Below are 15,474 nucleotides of genomic sequence, written 5' to 3'. Positions count from 1 at the left end.
TAGAAACCTCGGAGGAAGAAACAGAAACTTCATCCTCTGTGCTCTCCAATGAAAACCTAAACCTAATCCAACAAGATGACCAACTATAATCAACAGATGATGATGGACAAATCAATACTCTAACGAGAGAACAAGATCTCTTGTTTGAAGCAATCAATTCTATACCTGACCCCCAGGAAAAGAAGGTTTTTCTGGAAAAACTCAAGAAAACATTAGAAGTAAAACCTAAACAAAAGGATTTTATTACAAATAATAAATTTGATGTAAGTAACATATTCAAAAGATTAGAAAACTCTTCAGCCAAACCAACAACAATCCAAGATCTTCAAACAGAGATAAATAATCTAAAAAAGGAAGTGAAAGAACTTCATCAACAACAAGAAATTCATCAGATCATTCTTTCTCAGCTTGAGGAAGATATTGATTATGAAAGTGTCAACAACAGTGAAGAAAACCAACCAGATAATCTAGAAGATGATATGTTTATGGGATTAATCAACAAGATTAAAATCCAAAATTTTTACATAAACCTAAAAATAATTATTAATGATTTTGTTTTAGATACAATGGTCCTATTTGACACAAGGGCTGATTCAAACTATATTTTAGAAGGATTAATTCCTACAAAATTCTTTAAGAAAACCTCAGAAAAATTAAGTTCAACAAATGGCTCAAAATTAAAGATTAATTTTAAGTTATCAAATGCAATCATCGAAAACCAAGGTCTTAGGATTAACACAAACTTTCTTCTGGTAAAAAACCTTAAGAACAAAGTGATCCTAGGAACTCCCTTCATTAAAGCCTTGTTTCCAATTCAAATATCCAATAAAGGAATAACTACAAATTATTTAGGAAGAAAAATTATATTTAATTTCTCTACTAAACCAATCTCCAGAAATATAAATCTTATAGAAAATAATATTAACCAAATTAACTTCTTAAAAAAAGAAGTATCTTTTAATAATATTCAGATACAACTGGGAAATCCCCAAGTAAAAGAAAAAATTCAATCTTTATTAAGTCATATCGAATCAACTGTCTGTTCTGATTTGCCACATGCATTTTGGGATAGAAAGAAATATATTGTTGATCTCTCTTCTGAGAAAGACTTTAGGGAAAAAAAAATTCCCACAAAAGTCAAACCAATTCAAATGAACGAAGAACTCCTTCAATAATGCCAAAAGGAAATCAAGGATTTGCTTGATAAAGGCCTAATCCGGAAAAGCAAAAGCCCATGGTCTTGTGCGGCTTTTTATGTCAATAAACAATCTGAGCTTGAGCGTGAAACACCCCGCTTAGTCATAAATTACAAACCACTAAATCAAGCATTACAATGGATTAGGTATCCTATTCCAAACAAAAAAGATTTACTTAACAGATTAAATTCTGCAAAAATATTTTCAAAATTTGATATGAAATCTGGATTTTGGCAAATCCAAATCCAAGAATCAGATAGGTACAAAACAGCGTTTACTGTACCTTTCGGGCAATATGAATCGAATGTGATGCCATTCGGACTAAAGAATGCCCCTTCAGAATTTCAAAAAATTATGAATGATATTTTTAATCCCTATTCAAAATTTGTCATTGTCTACATAGATGATGTTTTAATCTTTTCCCAAAACATTGACCAACATTTCAAACATCTCCAGACTTTCATCCATATCATCAAACAGAATGGTTTGGCAGTCTCCAAATCAAAAATCAATTTTTTCCAAACTCAAATTCGATTCCTTGGTCACAATATATATCAAGGAACAATCATTCTAATAGAAAGGTCAATAGAGTTTGCTAGAAAATTTCCCAACCAAATCTTAGACAAAACCCAGTTACAAAGATTTCTAGGTTGTCTAAATTATGTAGGAGAATTTGTCCCCTATTTAAACAATATTTTCAAGCCATTGCATGATAGGCTGAAGAAAAATCCGCCTCCTTGGTCTGATCTCCATACCGAAACAGTTAAAGAGATCAAACTCAAAGTCCAATCTATAAAATGCATGTATCTTCCTATTCCTCAGGCCTTTAAAATTGTCGAAACTGATGCATCAGACAAAGGTTATGGTGGCATCCTGAAATAAAGAGTACATGGTCAAGATCATGTCATTGCATATAAATCAAAATATTGGAACCCTGCACAATTAAAATATTCAACTGTTAAAAAAGAAGTTTTAGCAATTGTTTTGTGCATTTCCAAATTTCAATCAGATTTATTAAATCAAAATTTTTTAATCAGGGTTGATTGCAAGTCAGCCAAAGATATTTTACAAAAGGATGTTAAAAACCTTGCCTCAAAACAAATTTTTGCAAGATGGCAAGCAATTTTAAGTGTCTTTGATTATGACATAGAATATATCAAGGGCACCTCAAACTCTCTACCTGACTACCTTATGAATTCTTACAGAAAAATGGTAATGCCTCCTAAGGCATCAGGAGCCTCCCTGAGAGGAGGTCGAAGTACAGGAAAAGGATCTAGGCTGGCTCTACCGGAGTTGTCCACTAAAAAATCATCAACTTCTTCTGGGTCACCAACCTAGGTTGGGTCATCCACCCAGAAAACCAATTTTGAAGGGTCATCGACCCAGATTATCTCAGTCAAACCTAAGTCATCCACTCAGGAATCCCCCAAACCGGCAACCGCCAAACAAACATCGGCCGACTATGCCTGGCCAATTGAAACCCTTCAGGCCCTTCAAGACATGGGTCTAACCAAATTTCCGAAAATAATCAAAAAATCTTGGGCAGATATTGCCTTAGAATTTGACGATGATTCTGAATCAAATTTACAAACAATGATCCAAAATACATCAATGACCAAAACAACTACCAATCCTAAAGGGAAACTACCCCTAGCCAAAGTACAAACACCACCTACCAAACAAACTAGCAATTATATTTATAAAAATAAATTTTCAATTGTTTTGCAGATGGAACCTGGATTTTGGGACAAAAACCCATTTAAGGCAACAACCAAGGCTTTCCCGTCAGGATTTCACTACAAACCAACTACCATCCTGAAGTCATGGACTTTTTATGAATTAGTTTTGGTAGACTCAAATTTAGTGTGTATCAAACATTTCAAAGACCCAAAAGACCAAACATTGAACACCCACTCAACAATCCAAATACTAAAGTTCTTCTACCAAGACATTTTGGTTCGGACTTAAACAAAGGAAAGAGATTTTCAGTATCATTTGACCCAGTAGGTTATACCTATTGGGATTATATTGATGCTTGGACTAAGATTTTTTGGCACCAAAATACCCGCTTCAAGCATTCATGGCTGATATATTTCGAAACCAACACAATTTATAATTTTCCAAATTGGTTTTTACAATGGTGGGGTTTCTTTGGACCAATTCCAGAAATATTCCCGGAAACAGTCCAACAAGGATTTGCTCAATTTGACAAACAATACAATTCTCAAGAATCACGAATTCCAGCAGATCTTAAATATTTTTTCAGTTTTGCTCTGTCATGGATTTTCTCATGCCAGTATCGTTACAGTAAGACTGAAAAAACAAACTAATATCCATCACTGCAAAGACATGCATTTGTAAAATGGTGGACTCAATTCAACTCATCCAAAGCAGATCCAAAACAAGTGAAACTCTAGTTCAAATCCCATCCAGAATTCCTCAAAGCAGCTGATCCAGAAACTTCTGTGTTTTTAAATCAAAAGTCCCATCTGGCAGCATTTTTAGCAGGATCAAAATCTAAAGAGATCCTAACTAAAAACCTTAAGGAAGTTCTGCAAATGTTACAGCAAGAGGAAGAATGTTCATCCTCAAAGAAGGAAGAAACAAGCTCTGCTGAAGAAGAAGAAGACCCTTTTTACCAAAACGAAGATGATTGTTTTGGTATTTGTTTAGATTAATAGTAATTTCGGTTACAAGACCGTCTGTATGTAATTAATTTGTAATTTTGGACAATACTACCTGTCCTGTAGCAAATAAGTCCCGGTCAAAACTAATTGTTTTGTAACAAACAGTCAAATAGTTTCGGTCAAAACTACCGGCAACTACCGGTCAAATAATTTTGGCTATATAAGGAGTCCTCAACCATATTGTGAGGCACCCTTTCATTTGGTCATTTTTTAGGTTTCTGAGAGGAGGTGCTCTGAAAGAACAACTTTTGTAAGCGCTTCTTTCAAGTTTTAATAAATTTCTATTTCTCATCTGTCTCCCCTCTCCCTCTTGTACCGATCCTGTGCGGCTCTGCCGCCGCTTCGGTTTCTTTGTTTATGAAAACCTGGGATTTGTAAGCCGGTCTCTGGTGTGCCCTTGATACTTGTTGTAAGAATTTTAATTTCAATTTCCTTTTATCATTTTGCATTCTTACTTCCTATTTGTCCGTTGATCCCTACTCCGCTGATCTCTGGTTCCGTTGCTGGGACATGAACCCGGGTCTCTCGGGTGAGAGCCGAGTATCCTAACCAACTAGACTACAACGGAAAGAGTCAAAATTAAAAATTATATGGCTTATTGCATTTAGCTAGTGACTAACAAAGTTTTAACCAATTTTATAAATATGCATTATCTTTTTTCTTTAATCAACTCCTATGTTATCATGAGCAAAATTTTTCTCTTGTAAAATTTTCGCTTCGCCTATCATCTACAAAACAAAATACATAAATTATCACAAAAAGTAGTTTCTTAGAGCATTCCAAGAAACAAAATCATTAATGATAACATCAACATCAATATTTTCTAACATATCCTTCTTAATAGATAAAATTTCCAAATCACTCAATCTTTCTTGTGACATTGATGACCTCAACTAGGTTTTTATTAATTTTAATTTTGAAAAACTTCTTTCAGTTGATGCTACAATCACATGCACAATTAATAAAATTTTATAAGCAATTAAAACATTTGGATAATAATCTACAGCTTTGACAAACTCGAGAATTTCAATGATTGAGATTAACTCATCAGGCAAAGTCATTTTTAATACTTTCAATTTAGAGGAAAAAAATAATCTAAAATGACATCTGATGAATCACCATGAGAAAAGGTAGAGTGAACATTAGCACCACATTTAATGACATTAACTTCTTTGAATCAAACAGAAATCTAAAAGCAATTTCAAATATTTTTAATTGCTCAAATCTATTCTTTAAAGTAGTAATTGCCATATCCACCAATAACTAAAAAATAATTAATTCTACACGACTCATCAATTGACTGGATTTCTTCATCCTGATTATTCTCATCAAATTGTTTTTTTTTCTTTCTAATAACACGATGTTTTGTTGGAAGTATAGGCTCGACATCCATATCAATGGCAACACTTTTAGCAATATTCATACTAAATGTGAAGCCTTCATCTCTATACTTTTCAAAATACAACAATACATTTTTAATTGTTTTATGGTAGTGCCAATGCACATAGACTTGGCATCATCACAAGATTTTTGTAATTCCAACAAAGCCAATCTTATTTGGGGACCTTGAAATCTAATAGCTTTAACACTTTTAATTCGACTCTTCCAATGAGTATTAGACAAAGATTTTACTATTAATATAGGAACATTATCAAGCAAAATTTTCCATCTTTTTGTAGAACTTGAAAATAATGAATATATGCATTGAACAACTTCAATAAAAGGAATAACTTTAATACAAGAATGTATCACTAATAGTTAGATTAAGACTATGACAAGCACATAACATATATAATGCTATTGGGTTTATTTCAAGAAACCATTTTTTAACTCCTTGTTGCTTTCCTGTCATATTAGAACCATTATCATAACCTTGACCCCTCACATCATCAACATTAAGATCAAGAGACTTCAACACATTTTTTAACTCATCAAAAAGTCTCAATCCAGATGTGTCATCTACTTTTAAAAACTCTAAAAAGTACTCTTGAATTTTTATGTTCTTATTTGACATATTTACACATCATACTATTAGAGTCATTTGTTCTTGATGACTCACATCAGGGGTGCAACCAAGAATTACAGAAAAGTATTTGACCTTTTTAATGACTATTATGATGAAACTTTTAACACTATGGGCTAAAAGATAGATCATCTCATTTTGAATTTTATGCCCAAGATAATTGATGAGGACATGGCAAGGACTAAGGGCAAGGAATCTTTAGAAGGACTTGGAGGACCTATGACAAGGCCTAGAACAAAGAAGGCCAAGGAACCTCTTCAAGAGGTGTTAACCATGCTATTTGAATTTAGGCCCAAGTTACAAGTGAAGAAGCTTCGGATTGTCAATTGCACCATGTTCCAAGAAGAGTAGAGGGTGCCACCTTTGTTGAGTGGTTTTATTAGCATTTTGTTAGTTGAAATAAAGGCCCAAACTTGTGTTAAAGTGGCTCTCAATTGTCTTTGGATTTTCACCACCTATGGACTTGTTTTAATTTGAAGAAATTAAGGTTTAATAAGGTGGAAACTCTAGGCTTGTGGCTGCCTCTTGGCTGACCAAGGAGTTGCACAATTTTCCACATGTTTTTGTGTCTTAATTCTAGTTTTAATTAGGTATAATGACACCATCAATTATTGTTATTGTCTTAATTCTAGTTTCAATTAGGTATAATGGCACCATCAATTGTTGTTATTGGTGATCATTTCATCTTCTCGCTTTTGTAACCAACTTGATGTCATTCCTATTTATGGGCTGCGCATTTTCTAATAAGAGGAGAAGACAACAGACCTTGAATTGAGTTTTTAATCACCTTCTAAAGTGTGAGAGTGAATCTTCTTAGTTACTTGAGTGATTCAAGAAATTGGTTTATCAAGGAACACCACCTTGTGTGTGACACCAATTCCAGAGAGTGATTCTTCCAACCACATTCTTCATCATTTTAAACCATCATTCTCCATCCAAACACATTAAGACTTTGAACTATATTCCTTCCATTCAGTCCTCCGTAAACTCGCCACTTTCTCTCTCCTTATCCAGTCCATTTTCTGAATTTTCATACAAGTACAAAAAAAGAACCTTTGAAGATCCATCCTCAACCTTTGTGCAAATGAGTTTACATCATTTTAGTTATTAGAGCTCCGGTTCAAGGGTTTTTCAAGATTGCTTGGGCTGAAATTTCTTGGTAACATCCTTTTAATTTCTTCTTTGCCATTTTATATTACCTTGTTCATGCTATTTTTTATTGAGGCTGAACCATTGCAAAAATTAGGCCTTTAATTTCTTGTTAAAAAAAAAGGCATAAACTTATTTTAAAAAAATTATTTGTGCTGAATGGTTCATGCTATAATAGCTTTAAAAAATTCTTGAAGGTAATATAATTGGTTGTTAGAAGGTTTGAATTACCAAACTCTGAAGTTGAATTCCTTCAAAAAAAAATCCCATTGTGTAGTTGCTGGAATTTTTGTCCTTGTTCTAAGCCTTTGTTAGCCTAACCCTAAGCCTTTTCCTTGTCACAAATTGGTGGTTGAACTTTGTGTAAACTTTCTCTTGAATAGCTTTAGAACTCAAGGAGAATTCTAGAGTAGAAAAAGGCAAGAGTGCACAAAACTAAAAATAAAGAAGCCATATTTGAGAGATACACTTGAGTGTGGTGTGGTTCTATTTTCTTTATAACTATTATTATTTTTTTATTTTGAATATTTCAGGGGGTGGTGAACATCAATTGGATGGGGCACAAAGATTCTTGTTGGATGCTCTCAATGTTCAAATGCAAAGACTATTGAGAGAGAACAACGAGGAGTTGTATGAAAGAATTGAGCGATTAGAGAATCGTGAACATCATGAGGAAGAAAGGAGAGGAGGAAATGGTAGTGGTCCAAGGTCAAACCGAATTAAAGGAGTCAAGCTCAACATTCCTTCCTTTAAAGGAAAAAGTGATCCGGAGGCATATTTGGAGTGGGAGCTCAAGATATATCATATCTTCTCATGTAACACCTATGAGGAGGCCCAAAAAGTGAAGCTAGCAGTCTCGAAATTCTCAGATTATGCTCTTGTGTGGTGGAACAAATTGCAAAGGGAGAGAGCTAGAAATGGGGAGCCTTTGGTGGAAACTTGGGTTGAGATGAAAAGGATCATGACGAAGCAGTATGTGCCGGCAAGTTATACTAGGGACTTAAAATTCAAACTTCAAAAGTTTTCCCAAGGTAGCAAAGGAGTTGAGGAATACTATAAAGAAATGGAGGTGCTCATGATTCAAGCCAAGATAGAAGAGGATGAAGAGGTAACTATGGCTAGATTTCTTAGTGGTTTAAATAATGATATCTGTGATGTTGTTGAGCTGCAAAAAATTTTTGAAATGGAGGATTTGCTTCACAAAACAATCCAAGTAGAGCAGCAATTGAAGAGGAAAGGTGTGGCCAAAAGGAGTTCCACTAATTATGGTTCTTCTAGTTGGAAGGACAAGAGTAAATGGGCTGCTACCTCTAATTCAGCACCCATACCATAAAAAACTCCTCCAAAATTCCAAGAACAATCCTAAAAAAAGAGCCAAAATGTGAAGTGTTTTCGGTGCCAAGGCTTGGGACATTATGCATATGAGTGCCTTAACAAGAAAGCCATGATTCTTAGAGATGGAGAGTACATTAGTGAGTCCGAAGTTGAAAAGGGAGAAGAGAGTGAGGATGATGAGGAGGAAGTGGAGAAAACACCGGAGGGAGAATTGTTGATGGTTAGGCGGTTACTTGGCCATCAATTGAAGTCTATAGAGGAAAGTCAAAGAGAAAATATTTTTCACACTAGATGTTTGATCAATGGCAAAGTTTGAATGGTGATCATTGATGGAGGGAGTTGTACCAATGTGGCAAGTGCAAGACTTATGTCTAAATTGAATTTAGTCACAAAATCACATCCTAAGCCATATAAGCTTTAATGGCTTAGTGAGGATGGAGAGGTGCAAGTAAGGAAGCAAGTGGAGTTGGATATTTCCATTGGAAAGTACAATGATAAGGCTCTTTGTGATGTTGTTCCTATGAAGGCCAGCCACTTACTCTTGGGGAGACCATGGCAATTTGATAAGAGGGCTAATCATGATGGTTTCACCAACAAGATCTCTTTCACGCATCAAGGCACAAAGATAGTGCTTAAACCATTGAGTCAACAAGAAGTGTGTGAGGGTCAAAGAAAAATGAGAGAGAAAATTCTTCAAGAAAAGAGAGAAAAAGAAAAAGAGAGCCAAATACTTGAGAGTTCAAAAAGTGAGGAAAAAAAAGAGGGAAGTACAAGAAAGGAAAAAGATGAGTGAAACACTTGAAGTGAGGGAGAATTTTATAGCTACAAAAGGAAAGGTCAAAGGGTTGTTTCATTCAAAACAGCCCCTATACTTGTTAATTTGCAAAAATTATGTTTTGACCACTAACACTTTTGACAACTTTGAATTGCCTTCTGGTGTGAAAACTCTTTTACAGGAATTTGAGGATGTGTTTCCATCAAGTGTTCCAAGTAGGTTGCCACCATTAAGGGGAATTGAGCATCAAATTGATCTCATGCCGAGAGCTTCTTTGCCTAATAGGCCAGCTTATAGGAGCAACCCTCAAGAGACCAAGGAGATCCAAAGACAAGTGGAAGAACTCATTGGTAAGGGATGGGTAAGAGATAGCATGAGTCCATGTGCTATCCCAGTAATTTTGGTTCCAAAAAAAGATGGTTCTTGGAGGATGTTCTCCGATTGTAGAGCTTTAAACAATATTACCATTAAATATAGGTATTCAATACCTAGACTTAATGATTTGCTTGATGAATTGCATGGTGCTTGTTTCTTTTCCAAAATTGATTTGAAAAGTGGTTACAATCAAATAAGGAATAAAGAAGGAGATGAATTGAAAACCGCTTTCAAAACTAAATATAGATTATATGAATGGTTAGTTATGCCTTTCGGTTTGACTAATGCACCAAGCACTTTTATGAGATTAATGAACCATGTTTTGAGAGAATTCATTGGTAAATTTGTGGTGGTGTACTTTGATGATATCCTTGTTTATAGCACAACCCTTGATTTGCATGTTGCACACTTAAAATCGGTGTTGTGTGTGCTTAGGAAGGAACAATTGTATGCTAACCTTGAAAAATTCATTTTTTGAAAAGACCATGTTGTGTTTCTTGGTTTTGTAGTGAGTTCCAAAGGGGTTCAAGTTGATGAAGAAAAGGTCAAGGCTATCCAAGAGTGGCCTACACCTAAAAGTGTGACCGAGGTGAGAAGTTTTCATGGCCTAGCAAGTTTTTATAGGCGATTTGTGAAGGATTTTAGTACCTTGGCAGCACCTTTGAATGAGGGAATTAAAAAAAATGTTTTTTTCAAATGTGGGGAGAAACAAGAAGAAACTTTCAATGCTTTTAAGCAAAAGTTAACCAATGCCCCCATACTTGCTTTGCCAAATTTTTCAAAATCTTTTGAAATTGAATGTGATGCTTCAAATGTTGGGATTGGGGCTGTATTGTTACAAGAAGGCCATCCAATTGCTTATTTTAGTGAAAAATTAAGTGGTCCTACCTTTAACTATTCTACTTATGATAAGGAGTTGTATGCCTTAGTGAGAGCGTTGAAAACATGACAACACTATCTTTATCCCAAGGAGTTTGTGATCCATAGTGACCATGAGTCCCTAAAATACTTAAAGGGACAAGGCAAGCTAAACAAAAGGCATGCCAAATAGGTGGAATTTCTTGAGCAATTCCCTTATGTTATTAAACATAAAAAGGGAAAAGGAAATATTGTTGCGGATGCCTTGTCAAGGAGGAACTTTTTGCTTTCTATGCTTGAAACAAAAATGATTGGATTTGATTGCTTGAAAGAAATGTATGAAGGAGATGACACCTTTGGTGAAATCTTCAAAAATTGTGAAAAGTTTTCTAAAGATGGTTTTTATAGATATGAGGGCTACCTTTTCAAAGAAAATAAATTATGTGTGCCCAAGTGTTCTACTAGAAACTTGCTTGTGTGTGAAGCCCATAAAGGTGGGTTGATGAGGCATTTTGGGGTCCAAAAGACCTTAGATACATTGAAAGAACATTTTTATTGGCCTAACATGAAGAAAGATGTGCAGAAATTTTGTGAGCGTTGTATTGTTTGCAGAAAGGTCAAGTCAAAGGTAATGCCTCATGGTTTGTATACCCCTTTACCAATTCCGAATTCTCCATGGATTGATTTATAAATGGACTTTGTTTTAGGGCTGCCTAGAACAAGTAATGGTAAGGATTCCATATTTGTTGTTGTTGATAAGTTTTCTAAAATGGCTCATTTTATTCTTTGTAGGAAATTTGATGATGCTAATCATGTGGCGGATTTGTTCTTCAAAGAAGTGGTGAAACTCCATAGATTACCAAGAAGCATTGTTAGTGATAGGGACTCCAAGTTCCTATGCCATTTTTGGAGGACCTTATGGGGAAAGTTTGGTACTAAGTTACTATTTTCTACTACTTGTCACCCTTAAACGGATGGGCAAATAGAGGTCATGAATAGGACTTTGGGTACCTTGCTAAGGATCATTTTGAAAAAGAATCTTAAAAATTGGGAAGTTTGCTTACCTCATATTGAATTTGCTTATAATAGGGTTGTGCATAGCACCACTAGTTGTTCTCCTTTTGAGGTTGTTTATGGTTTCAATCCACTAACTCTTGATTTGTTGCCAATGCCTGATATTTCAGTTTTTAAGCATAAGGAAGGACAAGCCAAAGCGGACTATGTGAAAAAGCTCCATGAAAGAGTCAAGGCCCAAATTGAAAAGAGGAATAAGAGCTATGCTAGACAAGCAAACAAGGGGAGCAAAAAGGTTGTTTTCCAACCTGGAGATTGGGTTTGGGTTCACATGAGAAAGGAGAGGTTTTCAGAGCAAAGGAAATCCAAGCTTCAACCAAGAGAGGATGGTCCATTTCAATTACTTGAAAGGATAAATGACAATGCATACAAGATTGAATTTCCCGGTGAGTATAATGTGAGTACTACATTTATTGTGTCTGACTTAACTCCTTTTGATGCAAATGGAGAAGCTGATTTGAGGACAAATCCTTTTGAAGAGAGAGTGAGTGATGAGGACATGGCAAGGACTAAGGGCAAGAAACCTTTAGAAGGACTTGGAGGACCTATGGCAAGGCCTAGAACAAACAAGGCCAAGGAACCTCTTCAACAAGTGTTAACCATGCTATTTGAATTTAGGCCCAAGTTATAAGTGGAGAAGCTTCAGATTATCAATTGCACCATGTTCCAAGAAGAGTAGAGGGTACCACCTTTGTTGAGTGGTTTTATTAACATTATTTTAGTTGAAATAAAGGCCCCAACTTGTTTTAATTTGAAGAAATTAAGGTTTAATAAGGTGGAAACTCTAGGCTTGTGGCTGCCTCTTGGCTGACCAAGGAGTTGCACAATTTTCCACATGTTTTTGTGTCTTATTCTAGTTTTAATTAGGTATAATGACACCATCAATTATTGTTATTGTCTTAATTCTAGTTTTAATTAGGTATAATGGCATCATCAATTGTTGTTATTGGTGATCATTTCATCTTCTCACTTTTGTAACCAACTTGATGTCATTCCTATTTATGGGCTGCACATTTTCTAATAAAAGGAGAAGACAACAGACCTTGAATTGAGTTTTTAATCACCTTCTAAAGTGTGAGAGTGAATCTCCTTAGTTACTTGAGTGATTCAAGAAATTGGTTTATCAAGGAACACCACCTTGTGTGTGACACCAATTCCAGAGGAGTGATTCTTCCAACCACATTCTTCATCATTTTAAACCATCATTCTCCATCCAAACACATTCAGACTTTGAACCAAATCTCTTCCATTCATCCCTCCATAAACTCGCCACTTTCTCTCCTTATCCAGTCCATTTTTTGAATTTTCATACAAGTACAAAAAAAAAAAACCTTTGAAGATCCATCCTTAACCCTTGTGCAAATGGGTTTACATCAATAATGATAACGACTTTCATGGTTTTGAATGCGTTTAACATGATCCTGCATTATCAAATCAAATTCCGCAATCATTTCAATCAATCCTAAAAAATTGCCATATTTATCTTGATATAATTTTTCATTTAATCCTGAAAAAGCCAAATTATGTTTAGCAAGACATTTCACAACTGAAAATATTCTAACTAAAACTTGTCTCTAACGTTCTTTCTATTTCATAACCTCTTGTTGCAAGTTCTTATCAATTGTTTGATTTTTATTCAATCTTACTCTCAATTCATTCCAAGTATTCATGTTATTCGTATGTTCGAAACTATTCTCATGATATTTAAGTCTCTCACTAATATGTTGTCAATCTCTTAAGCCCTCATTTGCTAACAAACTCTTATTATTATTAGATTTGAATAACTTACAACAAAAACAATATATTTTATCGACATGTTTAGAATAAGCCAACCATTTCCTATCACTAGTCTCACAATTGCACAGCTTTCTAGAATAACAAGCATATGAAAAATGTCTAAATGTGTTATCTAAAGGGAAAACAAGATTTATTTCTCTAATAGGTCTCTTTTCAACTAAAATGTCTCTTGCTTGGTTATCAAGATTATCCCAATTTATAGGATCATAAATATCTAAAGGAGAAGTTGATTTTTCCTCGTTAATATTACCAAGATTTTCAATATTAGATTCATTTGGCATGTCATTAGGCTCACTTGAATCATTAATTTCATCATCCTCACCTACATGATTTTCATTATACAAAATTTCATTTAATTGATTTAAGTTTTCATGAGAACCTACCTCTTTAAAAATGAATGTATCAATAGCTCCTTGTTGTGATTTTATTAACTGTTCTACTCATTTTTTTTCTTCTTTTTTTCACTTCCAAATAAATTCTCTTTAGGTAGCATCTTATAAAAGATAAATGAAATAGTCAATTAATGCAAAAAAAGAACAATTGCCCCTAGAAGTAGAGTCAAAGTTCAATACTCGCTCACACTTTGCAGTTTTCTAATTCCAAAAGCTAAATTTGAACATTATAAACATAATTAAAATTAGCCACAACAATTAACAATATCAATGCGAGAGAAATTAAAAAAAAAGAACCCTATAATTTTTTCTAATACTTACGTTTTTGAATATTTGACCGTGGCTATCTTATATAACTAGCTAATACTAATAATATTTTGTGTGCCAATTCCCATTACATCAAAGTCCATTCACTCTTAAGCATCGAATTATCAACACCTGGGCAAGTGGGCCTCCATTTCTTCAGTTGTTGTTTTCTTTCCACCATTGCTAAATTTAAACGCTGTAAACATAATTAAAAAAATTAATATCAAATTAGACACAACAATTAACAATATCAATGTAAGAAAAATAAAGAAAAGAACCCTATAATTTTTCTAATACTTATGTTTTTGAATCAATGGTAGTGACTATCTTATATAATTATCTAATACTAATAATATTTTGTGTGTCAATTCCCATTACATCACACTAAGACCCATTCACTCTTAAGCATTGAATTATCAACACCAGGACAAGTGGGCCTCCATTTTTTCAGTGGTTGGTTTCTTTCCACCATTGCTAGCCATGTTTTCTACTTCTCTTAATCTTTATTTGAAACTAATATTATACTCTAAACCATTAAATTTCAACATGAGCAATTATCCTATAAATAAATTATAAACATTATTTTTTAAAATAAAATAAATGGCAAAACAACAAAAGATAATAGAAAATTTTGATGTACATAACAATATACAAGCAAAGTGCCAAAGTGCCTCGCAGTTGCACTTGAAATCGCTGAAGGAAATTTATAAAATTCAGTTTTGGATCAAGAGTCTGTCAGTCAGACACTAACAATGAGTGGCGACTCGTGAGCCAGATAGTGAATATATGAATTGTGAATAAATGATTTGTGTTTACAAATTGTAAATTACAATCCAATTTCATGTTAAATATATAATATTATTTTCGTTATCATAAACTTAGAAAATAGTGAAGGATTCTTCATGATTTTGGTGTAAAATGTAGAAGCTAAAAAGCAAGGTGTGAAATCATGAATATAAAAGGATACTAATTATGTGTTTTTTTAGTCTCTCAAAAAAATTTACATTGTTAGTCTCTCAAATTTTGGCAAAGGGATAAAAAAGTTTTTTTTTTTTTTGAATTTGAGGTACTAAAAAGTATGTATTTTTACTTGAAAGACTAAAAAATATATTCCCCTAATACGAATGAATAAAATATTTTATAATTTTTCATGCTGTTATAATGTTATTTTTTTCTATTTTAAGTAGTTGAGTTTTTTTTCCATCAACCAAAAAAGTTATTAGTTAAAGTTTCATAACATACCTCCTAATATAGCTTTTTTATATTTTATTATTTATCTTAATTTTAATTTAATATATACTTCTATGCCAATTATTAAACAATAAATACATATACTAATTTATAAGTAATTAAATAAATCATTTTAAAATTTAAAATGCATGTTAAGATTAATAATAATTTTAAAATACAAGAAGAAACTGAAAAATAATACTCCCTCTATCCCTATTTATAAGATATAGCCAACATTTTTTTTCTTCTTGTTATAAGACTTTATTTCATCTCTTTT

The 15,474-nt window shown here is 33.6% G+C and overlaps 1 non-coding gene across 1 annotated transcript; it reads right to left on the bottom strand.

The window, feature by feature from the left end:
• Window positions 1-4,378: 4,378 nt before the first annotated feature.
• On the bottom strand, window positions 4,379-4,451 carry TRNAE-CUC (transfer RNA glutamic acid (anticodon CUC)). The gene has a single exon. It is a non-coding gene; the product is annotated as a tRNA-Glu (tRNA).
• Between the last annotated feature and the right edge of the window lie 11,023 nt (window positions 4,452-15,474).

The sequence above is a fragment of the Glycine max genome, chromosome 3 (assembly GCF_000004515.6).
Source record: "Glycine max cultivar Williams 82 chromosome 3, Glycine_max_v4.0, whole genome shotgun sequence".
Taxonomy (NCBI): domain Eukaryota; kingdom Viridiplantae; phylum Streptophyta; class Magnoliopsida; order Fabales; family Fabaceae; genus Glycine; species Glycine max.
This window is presented reverse-complemented; position numbering and strand designations above follow the sequence as displayed.